The 11,460-nt window shown below is 33.3% G+C and overlaps 2 long non-coding RNA genes across 2 annotated transcripts; one reads left to right on the forward strand and one right to left on the reverse strand.

Annotated features, from left to right (window-relative positions):
- Positions 1–5,034: 5,034 nt before the first annotated feature.
- LOC144563717 (uncharacterized) lies at positions 5,035–8,519 on the forward strand. Its single transcript, XR_013514399.1, has 2 exons — positions 5,035–5,293; positions 8,323–8,519. It is a non-coding gene; the product is annotated as an uncharacterized LOC144563717 (long non-coding RNA).
- Positions 8,520–9,055: 536 nt separating this feature from the next.
- LOC144563426 (uncharacterized) lies at positions 9,056–11,050 on the reverse strand. Its single transcript, XR_013514347.1, has 2 exons — positions 10,742–11,050; positions 9,056–10,026 (listed from the first exon to the last, which is right to left on the reverse strand). It is a non-coding gene; the product is annotated as an uncharacterized LOC144563426 (long non-coding RNA).
- Between the last annotated feature and the right edge of the window lie 410 nt (positions 11,051–11,460).

Below are 11,460 nucleotides of genomic sequence, written 5' to 3' on the forward strand. Positions count from 1 at the left end.
TTTTCTCTTTTTTTTAGAGTCAACAAGTAGGCTTAACATTAATTTTGGACTGATTATTTTTTTACAATTTTGTTGCTATTTTTTAGTACAAAAAAGGTGATTCATGAGCAAAATTTATCAGCATGTCATCTTTTATGTTCAAATAAGAAAGCTCATTTTTTTTTTCTTTTTCTTTTTGTGTGTTTTCTTTAATTTTCGGCATTTCTAATCTTATTAGTATTTTGTGTCTATCTCTGATTAATTTCTGAATCCGCTCCTAACGATACTCATACCTGTATTCATGTCAAGATTCTAAATAGTTATTATAGCGTTATAACTTTTAAGATCCGAAAAAAGTCATAGCGCAGCTATAGTGCAACCATAGCTAGCTATTTAAAATCATTATAAAAGAAAATTGGTTAATAACGTTATAGCTTTTGAGGTCCGAAAAAACTATATCGCAACTATAGCTAGCTATTTAGAACTTTGATTCATACAACGTAACTTGGGAGTCAAGCACAGTGTGACATTGCACTAAACCATGATACGCCTGACCTCCTTTTTTTTTTTTTTTCTTTTTTTGTTCTCTGTTATGTTTGTTCCGGATGTGAATTGAGTCTAATTAAAATAAGGTGAGGCCATTACTTGCTCTACTTGAGGAATAACTGAATAAGGATGAGTGATTTGTGGAATCCACTATGAAATTTTTATTCTCTGATGAAGAATGAGTGATTTGTGGAACCACTATGAAATTTTTATTCTAAATGAGTGATTTGGTGGACCCACTGAGATTTTTTTTAATCTAATGGTTTCTACTTTCTAGTTTCTGCCCACCCCCATTTGAGAATGAGAGGGTTCAAATGCCTCCACTTTTAAAAATTTTAATAACTTAAAATTTAAATCTGAAAATTAAAAATAAAACTGTTGGATATGAACTACGTCATTTTATCTATGCTCGTTTAAAAAATTATGAAATTTTAATTTTGTTTTGGTTGTCATTTTGAGCTTGTAAAAATGTATACTAATGTGGATAATTTATAGACGTTGATTTTTTAACTTATTGATTCATATAAAAGCAAAATCAAAATGTGATAATTTTTTATGAGCACATAGAGAAAATAACATAGATCACATCTAACGGTTTTATTTTGATATTTAAGTTTTAAATTTTGAGTTATTTAAGTTTTTAAAAATGGAGGCATGATGATGGCACAAAAAATGGAGGCATTTGAACCCTCCTTTTTGAGAATTACCCTGCACATCTTGGAGAGAATTTTTTTCTATATAAATTAATAAAAAGAGTATATTAGATTTTTGATTGATAGAAAGATTGGTAAGACTTTTACTAATTATGAAAATCAAAAAGTTTAGATTGGTAGGAATTCTACAAATCTAAATCAGTTTTTTTTTAATTCTCTCTAGTAAAATATAAAAAATTTATCAAAAATAGATAGAATATCTTAAAATTTAGATATCGTCTGTGGGGGATTTGCCTAGAATGAATTTGACTTTAATTGCTAATTGGTTGATGAAATTTTATGATTCTAGATAACAGAGTATATGGAAAAGGATCTTAACCGATAACTGCATCGTAGTTCTCTGTACATGTTGATATGTACCTCATATCAACATGTAGAGGATATCAATCGGTTTTAACCGGTTTGGTTTAAGAAGACCATATATGTACTAAAACCGGTTAAAACCGAGTTAGTTGACCGATTTTTGTGAAAAAACGACGAACCGTTTAGTTAAAAATAAACTGATTCTGTCGAGATTGATTTGCGATCTTTCTCTTCGCGTATCATATTCTTTCGAATTTGTTCTCTTCTTCTCTCTCGTGAAATTCAAAATTAACCACAACATACTAATAATTAAAGACAGTTATGATTTATGAAATCGTGACAAACTTTGTTGTTGAGGATCTTGAAAAATATTTCCACAAGTACAGACAATATATAAAGAAAAAGCACTTAACTATTTAATATTCTTGTTATTACGGTAAAGAATTTCCTTCATCCAGATTTTGAACCGATGATATCTTCTTCTTCTTTTTTTACTTTTTTATTTATAACTTCGATTGTCTTTTCTTTTCTTGGAATATCTTGTGTAATTCCCAATTGTTTATAATTTCTTGACAGGTGGAAATGAAAATTAACTAAACCCAACAATTTAGAGGAGAGAATCACAAAAATAATCTAATATTTTGCATTTATTTATCTTGTGTAATTCCCAATTGTTTATAATTTCTTTTGAACATCTGCCGCTCTGCACAAGAAAATTGGCAATTTATTTCTTATTTCTTCCTATAATCCGTCACAGGAGTTTTCGCATAAGTTTGTGCAAATATGTTAGAACGATGGTTGGATGTGGTTGCTTGTGTTGCTTGGTTAAATCTCTCTGAGTTGCTTGAAATTTTATAATTAGCTTTTGGTTTTAATCTACCTGCAATGTCAAACTATTTCAATGCACGGAAGGTGTATGATGAAATTCCCAAGTGAAACTTTTGTTACTATATGTACTTGGAAAGAATAATTCTAATTGGTCCCAATCTTATCAAAGATGAGTTAGTTAATCAAGAATTAAAATTCCACTTGGAGTCTGGCATTGAATCTTAACAGACCTAACCTTGCTCCTTATAGTATTGAACAATCCTCTCTAAAGTGTTTGATAAAATGCGCAAACCAAAATCAATCGATCGAGTAATAAGCAACATAACAGTACCAAATCAAGTTCGATGATTGTGAGGAGCATCCTTCAGCTGCATCAGGTCTTCATTTGCATATTGCTTTAATTCATTTTAGCTTTGCCTTATACAATTAAAAACCAGTGTACACAGTCTTCTAAATCGTATAGCTTAACTATTATCTAGTGATACGTCGGAGAGGCTAGGTCGTATGTTTGTAAGATGGAAGTCGGTAAAGTGTTTGAACTCTTTCCTATAGACACCTTGCGTGAATAGAATTGCTGACCTCTGACTCGGCTGAATCTGGGGTGCTATATAGGCCAGCCCGTAACCGTCGCATAGGGGTGGTTACGGTTACTCGCGGCTTCATAGTCTGACAAATTGTCATACGGAAGTGGTGACGCTCGCATTGTGGCGGTTACCAATTACCATAGCGTGATTGTTCCGCGCTCGAGCTGGGCCTGCTCTAAGAGACTTACCGAGCAGGCTTGCCAAATAGGCTTTCATTTAACTGTTACAGAGCATTCTGAACCAAACTGCTTTGTCGGGCTCAGGAGGTCTTCAACAACGAGCTTGGTACTCGGCCCACGAGTAGTTCGTGGGACCTTCGGTACATGACTCTATCATCTAGGTTATTAAATTTTATATATTTATTTGTAAATTTGATAATGTAATACGAGTAAAGCTAGCGTGTGACATGCTCACCAAGAAAGTTTGGTGAGCATAACTCCAAAAGCATATCGGATCGACGTCAAATGTCAAATCCAAACCGTTGAAATCCATGTACTTCATGAGTGATGCATATATATGCAAAATTTTGAAAGTTTCGAGTTTATTTGCTACACGGTCAAGTGGTCAAAGAAATGAATATTTTATTATAAGTTATTTTATATATTCGATTTTTATTATTTCTTTGACCACTTGACCGTGTAGCAAATAAACTCAAAACTTTCAAAATTTTGCATGTATATGCATCACTCATGAAGTACATGGATTTCAACGGTTTGGATTTGACATTTAACGTCGATCCGATATACTTTTGGAGTTATGCTCACCAAACTTTCTTGGTGAGCATGTCACACGCTAGCTTTACTCATGTAATACATCATTCATTATGTATGCACAACTATTATTTAAAAGTATGATTTTTTTTTTTACATAACTAATCATCGCATATCATATTTTTATTAAAAATCAACGGTTCACTCAGTTGGTCTGCAAGGCCGGTCCTAAACATTTCAAGGTCCGGGGCGAGAGAAAATTTTTAGGTCTTAATATAAATAATTTTTTTTATTAATATGTCAATAGATCATACAAAATAGGGGGACATAAAACCAAACACTTTATTTAAATCAAGGTTCTAAATAGCGTTTATCCCGACATAGCGGGAAGCTCACAAAAAAAGCTATAGCGAATAGCGTCGCTATAGCGAAAACTATGCCACATAGCGTTTTTTTATTTTTATAAAAATTATATCATATATTTGTACTAAATATCAACATTATCTAAGTCTCATAGAACAATAAATAACATCAAATTGATTAAAAAATTATAATATTTATATTGAACCAATAAAAAGTCCAAATGGTGACTCAAAATATCCATAGTAATACTAATATCATAAACTATCGATCTTTTTCTATTCAAAATATATTCAGCATCATGACATAATCTATCTTTTTTTCTATTTAAATTTCAAAATAACCTAGACATCATGGCATTATTTAACTATCTTAATCTATTCAAAATATTCAAACTACCATATAGTAAGTATCATTTTGTTATTTCAAGAAATATCTTAATATATTCAATCTGAGCCTTTATTTAAAGCCCATATAAATTGAAAAAAAAAAAAAAAACTCATGTTGCATAGCCCGCTGTAGCTTCCTTATTGATTTTGTTTCATGGATCTCTTATTTAATAATTAATAATTTAATATAAAGCTTAGTACGTCAATTGCAAAAAAAAAATCAAGGTTAAAATCCAATCTGCGCCTTTATTTAAAGCCCATATAAATTGAAAAGAAAAGAAAAAACAGCTCATGTTGCATAGCGCGCGCTATTTGTGCTACACGCTATGCGTTATAGCGGACCGCTATTACCACTATAACGTTCGTAGCTCAAATAACGCGTTTTGATGCCATAGCTTATCATTTTCCAAAAACGCTATAGCGCGCTATTTAGAACACTGATTTAAATCTTTGGGAAAATTATGAGAATGCCACTCCAAAACCTTGAAATTGGGAGATTGCCACTCCAAACTTGTAAATTGAAAAAATGCCATCATAAACTCTGTTAATTGGTGAAAATGTCATTCATACGGTATTAATCTATTTAATGCATGAAATACCCTTAATCCAAACTCAGAAAATACGAACCTTAGCCAGGCGAAGATATGAACCCTAAAATGCTCTCCCCTTCTCCATTTTTCCCCCACACAGGCGAACATACGCTCTCCCCTTCTCATTCGTGAGTTCATGTCCTTGTCGCTCTCTCTTTTCCTGGCGTCAGTGACCCTGTGGTCCGTTCGTAAGCAGGTCTCTCTCTCGCCTTTAAGTGTTTCATCTGACGTGGCCTCCAAGGAGAAGGAGAAGACAGCAATGTGAACCGAGTTTGGCGACGCTGAAAATTGGTAATACTTATTGTTGGGGTTTACGGTGCTGTAACCAAAACCCGTTTAGGCTTAAGCTGCGGAATGACCGTAGAACAAAAATTTCTACAGCCAACTTAAGATCAGGATTAAACGGGGTATGTCAGGAAACTTTCCAAGGCGGTCCACCTTCAGTATTCCTTTGGCATCAAAACCCAATTTAATCATTTTTACAGATCTACTCCATGATTGATTTCTAAAACTTTAATCTACTTACCAATTAAATAGATTAATATACCATATTTATACCTTGTTTCCAAATCACAGTTGGAATGCATACCGAGCGAGTAGAGCCTCACCAAGGAAGGAATCGACTCGGAGTATCACACGTGTGATACCTCTATCGGTTATCCACCAGGACTAACCGGAGAGCAGTTTATTTTTTCTGCCAGAAATACCGTAAACCGCAGAATTATGCAAAAAACACTATTCACAGGGAAAAAGACAAAAACCCGTAAACACGAATTTTCGGTTGCTCAGTTTCATCAATATGCAAAACTGACATACTGCGAAATTCGGTAAAACACTATTCATCGATCCCGTAAATATACTTCACAACAACTCGCAAGATTATACGTCAACTACGTATAACTTTCTTTTCTCAATCGAAACACTATTTGGGAGAGAAACCGAGAAAGAGAGAAAATACCGATTCGTTTCGACACAAAATGGTATGAGTGAATTAGTGATTTTTCTCTCTACCCCTCCACCCCTATTTATAGGGTTTAGGGTCGGTTGCCAAAAGACCAAAATGCCCTCCAAGTTCGGCCTATTTACAAGATATGCCATTGAATGGATAAGAATGACATGTCATGTGGATAAGATCGATGACGTGTCATCTGGATAGGATCGATGACATGTCATGCGGATAAGGACGAATCTGAAAAGACCCGAATGCCCTCGGCCCGAATACAAATAATATTCGTATAATTATTCTGAACAACTATATATATTTTTCTTGCGGTTGTTGTTTCAGTAATTTATACAACGTGTCATGCACATTTATAAATTAACCGGTTAACTTTTATACAACGTGTCACACACATTTATAAATTAACCAATGTTTTTGCTTGTTATTTTTACATAACATTTATAATTTAATTATAACACGTATAATTAATTATAACCATCTTACTATTGATCATAACAAATTTATAATCAATCACAATAAGATTCTCTGATTAACTCCTATATGGTGTGACCCAATAGAATCTGTGTTATGTTGATAAATAGAGTTAAAACTTTTTTAACTTCTATAATCATGAGCGACATCTGGCAACACATCATGACCATCCAATTACACAGATGATGTTGTACTGTACAATATCACGATCCAGTAAACAATTTACTTGTGCCTGTTCTTCTGTCTCATAGCTATCAGATCAGTTTCAAGGTAGATGTGTGTTATCCTTGTTAACTGTATCTTTTCTTGATCTTGAGTAGATTATCAAATATAATTACTCTTGTAATTATACCGCATGCAGATAATCTAACTCTACCAAGGGGCCCAGTGATGCTATAGCTCGTATAGAGATACGAGGGACAAATAGTATTCTTGGTAAACTATCACTTCCTCAGCTAAGTTATACATATGGAAAAGCTACCGTTATGACTGCTTTTTACGGACAGCGGTGGATAACAATCACACATACATATTTTTCAGTGGGAACGATAAATACCTCATACTGTAGAACGTGACACTGAATGAAAACATAAATGACACGAACACAATTCTATTTAATATTTCATTCGGGGTCTGTCAAATATCATGTTCCTAGAACATGTATCTATGTGATTAAAATGACATCTTGTGTCAGGTGGTTTGTAAAACTTGACCATCTTTTAATCCACATACTAACCTTATCGCGGTAATTAGTGTTCCTGCTAATTACCTTGGTCAGTGACCTTTTAAGAGTATATATCATCTATATTATGGAGTTTCACAATTTCAGTCATGAACTCGAAATGATCCATAAATTCAATAATACTCAAGGCAACAAAATGATATATAAATAAACATTCAATTCATGAACAAAGCTTTATGATAATTTATCGTATTATTGACTTCTAGATTATTACAAACTAACACTTATATTTTCTAGAAAGATTAAATTATGTTTTGAAAAGCTTGTTTTGCAACTTTAGATTGAATTTTCATCATATTACTGTTAAAATCCTGAAAATTTACAATCTGTTCCATCTGTTCAATCAGTGTCAGTAGCAATCTGTTCAATTAGTGCCAGTAGCAATCTGTTCAATCAGTAGTGCCAGTAGCAATCTATTCCAGTACCATAAGAATGTTGCAGTGCGTTTGATCATGATCAGTAACAAAATACCTTTTCTTTGATTTAGTAGCGTCAGTAGTGCCAGTAGCATATTACAGAATGTAATTAAATCTTGTGCGTCTTTGATAAAAGAGTAATTGCACAAATAATGACAACAAATGATCTTAGATTATATATATTAAATCTTGTAACTTTCCCTTCCTGATTACAGTAATTTGACTTCTAAGATAAACAATGATAGTAACAAAATATGTCCATGTGTTTAGGCTCATGCTAAACTGTTGGTACAAATTATTACAAAATTCACAAAATTAAATATTTTTTATGGGTACTATCATAACAATTATTATTCTTAACTAATTAAATCATCTATTCATTTTTGTAGTACAATCAATTACATACTTTCATAATTGTCTATGGTTTTGTATATACCAGTACTATATTTAGGCAAATTTCTTTGATTTAGTATATGATTTTGTATATAATTACATAATTTCGTAATTGTCTATGGTTTTGTATATACCAGTAGCATATTTCTTTGATTTAGGCAAATTATTACAATGTGCTACCTTTTAATTTGTAATCTGGGTAGCACATTTCATAATTGTAGAATTACGGCAAGAATTATGAGTAGATGAAAGGAACTTATGAGACAAGAATTGTATGTCATTTTGAAATAAAATAAAGAACAGGGACTGATCTGAATTTTTACCAAATTTATGATAGGATGTTTTAAGAAGGCTGTTTTGTAGGTTTCTGAGAAGGTTGTTTTGTAATATTTTCCCTTTCTTGTAAGATTGTAACATTTGGCTTGTACCTGCTATGATTGATTTTGTAATATTTATTTTGTAAGTTGATTCTAGTATGATATTTGCTTGTACCTGCTGTTTTGTAATAGATAGATATTTTGCAAGTTGATTCTAGTACCTGCTATTTGGTACTGATTTTAGTAACTGCTGTTTGATATTTTGCTGTTTGGTACTGATTTCGATTTTATAATATTTGGCTGGTACTATTTTCTAATATTTTGCAAGTTGATTCTAGTAGTTTGATATTGGGAAAATTGTTTGTACATGCTGTGTTATATTACTTGTTCAGTACCAAACATATCTGATAATTCATTCTTTTAATGTACACGTTAAAGAGGCTGATAAAGCGGAGATGTGTGACTGTGAATTGGGCTAGCTATATTATTGCTGTCATTATTTTTAGGTACTTCACAATTGAGTAATTAAAACTACAAAATGCATGCTTCTCGTATTAGAAAGTCATTTATATAGCTAAACTGCTTCGGCCCTACCAAGGTCATTTACATATGGGACATGAATTGCACTGAAATACTAGATTTTCCCGAGTACAAGTAGGGGGCTTCACACCTTATGCATGCAGTCAGAACTTCAATCATACTAACAGAACCTTAATTAATATAATACAAGTTGGGGGCTTCACACATGCAGTCAAAACTTCAATCATACTAACAGAACCTTAATTAATATATAATTATAGTTCATAAATAAAACAAATTATCCATCCATCTAAGATCCTACAAATCAGAACTTCCTAAAACATAATATGAAAGACCATAAATAGAGTAGGCACATAATCAACTCCCTTATACATTTCTACACTACTTGCATATAAATATTATCAAAATACTAATCATCACAACTATATTTACAAGAAGAAGGAATATTATTTTCTCCGCTAATGCAACAATTTGGGAGTTCTGTTTCTTCAATTTTCTAATCTCATTATCAAAACAAGCAACAACTCCAGCATGCTCAGGATCACTTCGCATGCCCACAACTCCAATGCCACGAAGATATGCACATTAAATAACCAATACAACAGTGATGCCATGAGTGACAATTTCCTTTTCCATTTCAAATGAAATTAACTTTGAACTACACAGGGGCATAGTAGAACAAGGACTCTACCATCGGTTGATCTCTTGGACCAGCTACCAGCATTGCAACAACTACTATTTTGGCTTTTTGTTCTTCCCATTCAACTACTGTAGAGAATTTAATGAACTAAGGTATATTTACAGGTGTAGAATTTAATGAACTAAGGTATGCTTTTTGTTCTTCCCATTCAGCTTAACCTATTGTTCCATTAACTGACTAGACTATTAAAATAGATGCATCTACAAAATCCTTTGCCTATAATCTATTATGAACCCGGTACCGTAAAACCCAGAGATCATTTGTCAAAAATTCAGTACCTTTTTGTAGTTTACGCATTTGTAGAATACCCTCTGTGGATTTGCTGTGGTACCGCTCACAAATCTCTTCACATCAATCCCGCAATTCGGGCATTGCACAATTGGCAACAGACTGTCACTCGGCTGGGCGGCAGTGGACAAAATCGATTGCATAGAGTTCCCAAAGGAGGACTGATTTGAGCGATGCATGCTGATTTATGAAGTCACTGTTGCAATGTTGTAGAAGGAATACAATTAGCTTAATTCATTTGTGCATTTTTGGGTTTAGGCAAGGCATTAAGCATAATTAAGTTGAGAAAAATATAACAAATTTGGGATTTCCTAAAGTTTAAAGTTTGGCTAAAGTTCAAAGCTAGCTTTTGCTAAACTTCCTGTTCTGTAAAATAGCTTTTACCAGATAAGCTTTTAGAATATGACTGCAAGTCTGAGACTTGGTGATTACCAGAATGTACTTTTATCAGAACAAGGTTTTACTGAAGCATGAATTTTGTGAAATAGGATAATACTTTTATGTGAAAAAAGTTCTGAATAAAATAAAATTTTGAACAATACACCATGAGTGCTTAATGCCTTGCCTAAAATTGTAATTATGCTTATGCTTAATGTCACTGTTCCTTTAAACTGTAACTAAAGCCAACAGTTCATTGTTCTTTTTCCTTCAAATATTTCATGATTTTGGGTGAATTCGCGGGTTCTCTATATTGTATATCTCATCCTTTCTTGTTATTTTTTCACACGTGTTTGCAATATTAAGCAAAGATGCAATATCCACCATGAGTGCTCTGTCTAAAATTGCAAATTTTCAAGACAAAGTAAAATGAGATTATTTGAACAAATTAGCAATCTTTCAAACCAATCTGCCACTGATACGTTAGCTTCCTTCCAAAATCACCTATGATAAAGAGGGAGAGATAGACTTACATGGTGCTCGTTTGATTCCTTGCAAGGCGGAGGAGAGATGACCACTGGTCCGAGCGTTGATCCAGGCGGAGATAGAGGGGTTTGACGACTGGGATAGAGGGGTTTGCCCTTTTCAGCGTTGATCCAGGCGGAGATAGAGGGGTTTGGCGACTGGGATAGAGGGGTTTGCCCTTTTCAGCGTTGATCCAGGCGGTTCATGGCTCAGCGTTGATACAGGTGGGGGGTTCGCACAAAGAGAAATAGGGCTTTGGCGATTAGAAGAAGAGGCAGAGAAGAGGGGTTTCAGACAGTTGATCCAGGCAGAGAGAGGGGTTTTGCCCAAAGAGATAGAGAGGGGTTTGGCAAAATAAATTAACAGAGTTTAGGATAAAAGGGCAAAATTAAATGTATAAAGGGTAAAATGGAAAATACATAGATATGTATATCAAAATAGTATAAGAATACCGTATAAATGACATTTACCTAATTAACAGAATTTACGATGGCATTTTTTCGATTTACAAGTTTGGAGTGGCAATCTCCCAATTTAAGGTTTTGGAGTGGCATTCTCACAATTTTTCTGAATATTAAATAAATTTGAAAAGTTATAAATTTTGCATGTAAATGCATAACTAATGAAGTAGATCGGTTTGAACGGTTTAGATTCACCATTTGAAATCGATTCGATAGATTTTACTGATGTTATTAGCCAAAATCATAAATCTAAAAGCCGAACAATC

Source organism: Carex rostrata, chromosome 12 (assembly GCF_964058835.1).
Source record: "Carex rostrata chromosome 12, lpCarRost1.2, whole genome shotgun sequence".
Classification (NCBI taxonomy): domain Eukaryota; kingdom Viridiplantae; phylum Streptophyta; class Magnoliopsida; order Poales; family Cyperaceae; genus Carex; species Carex rostrata.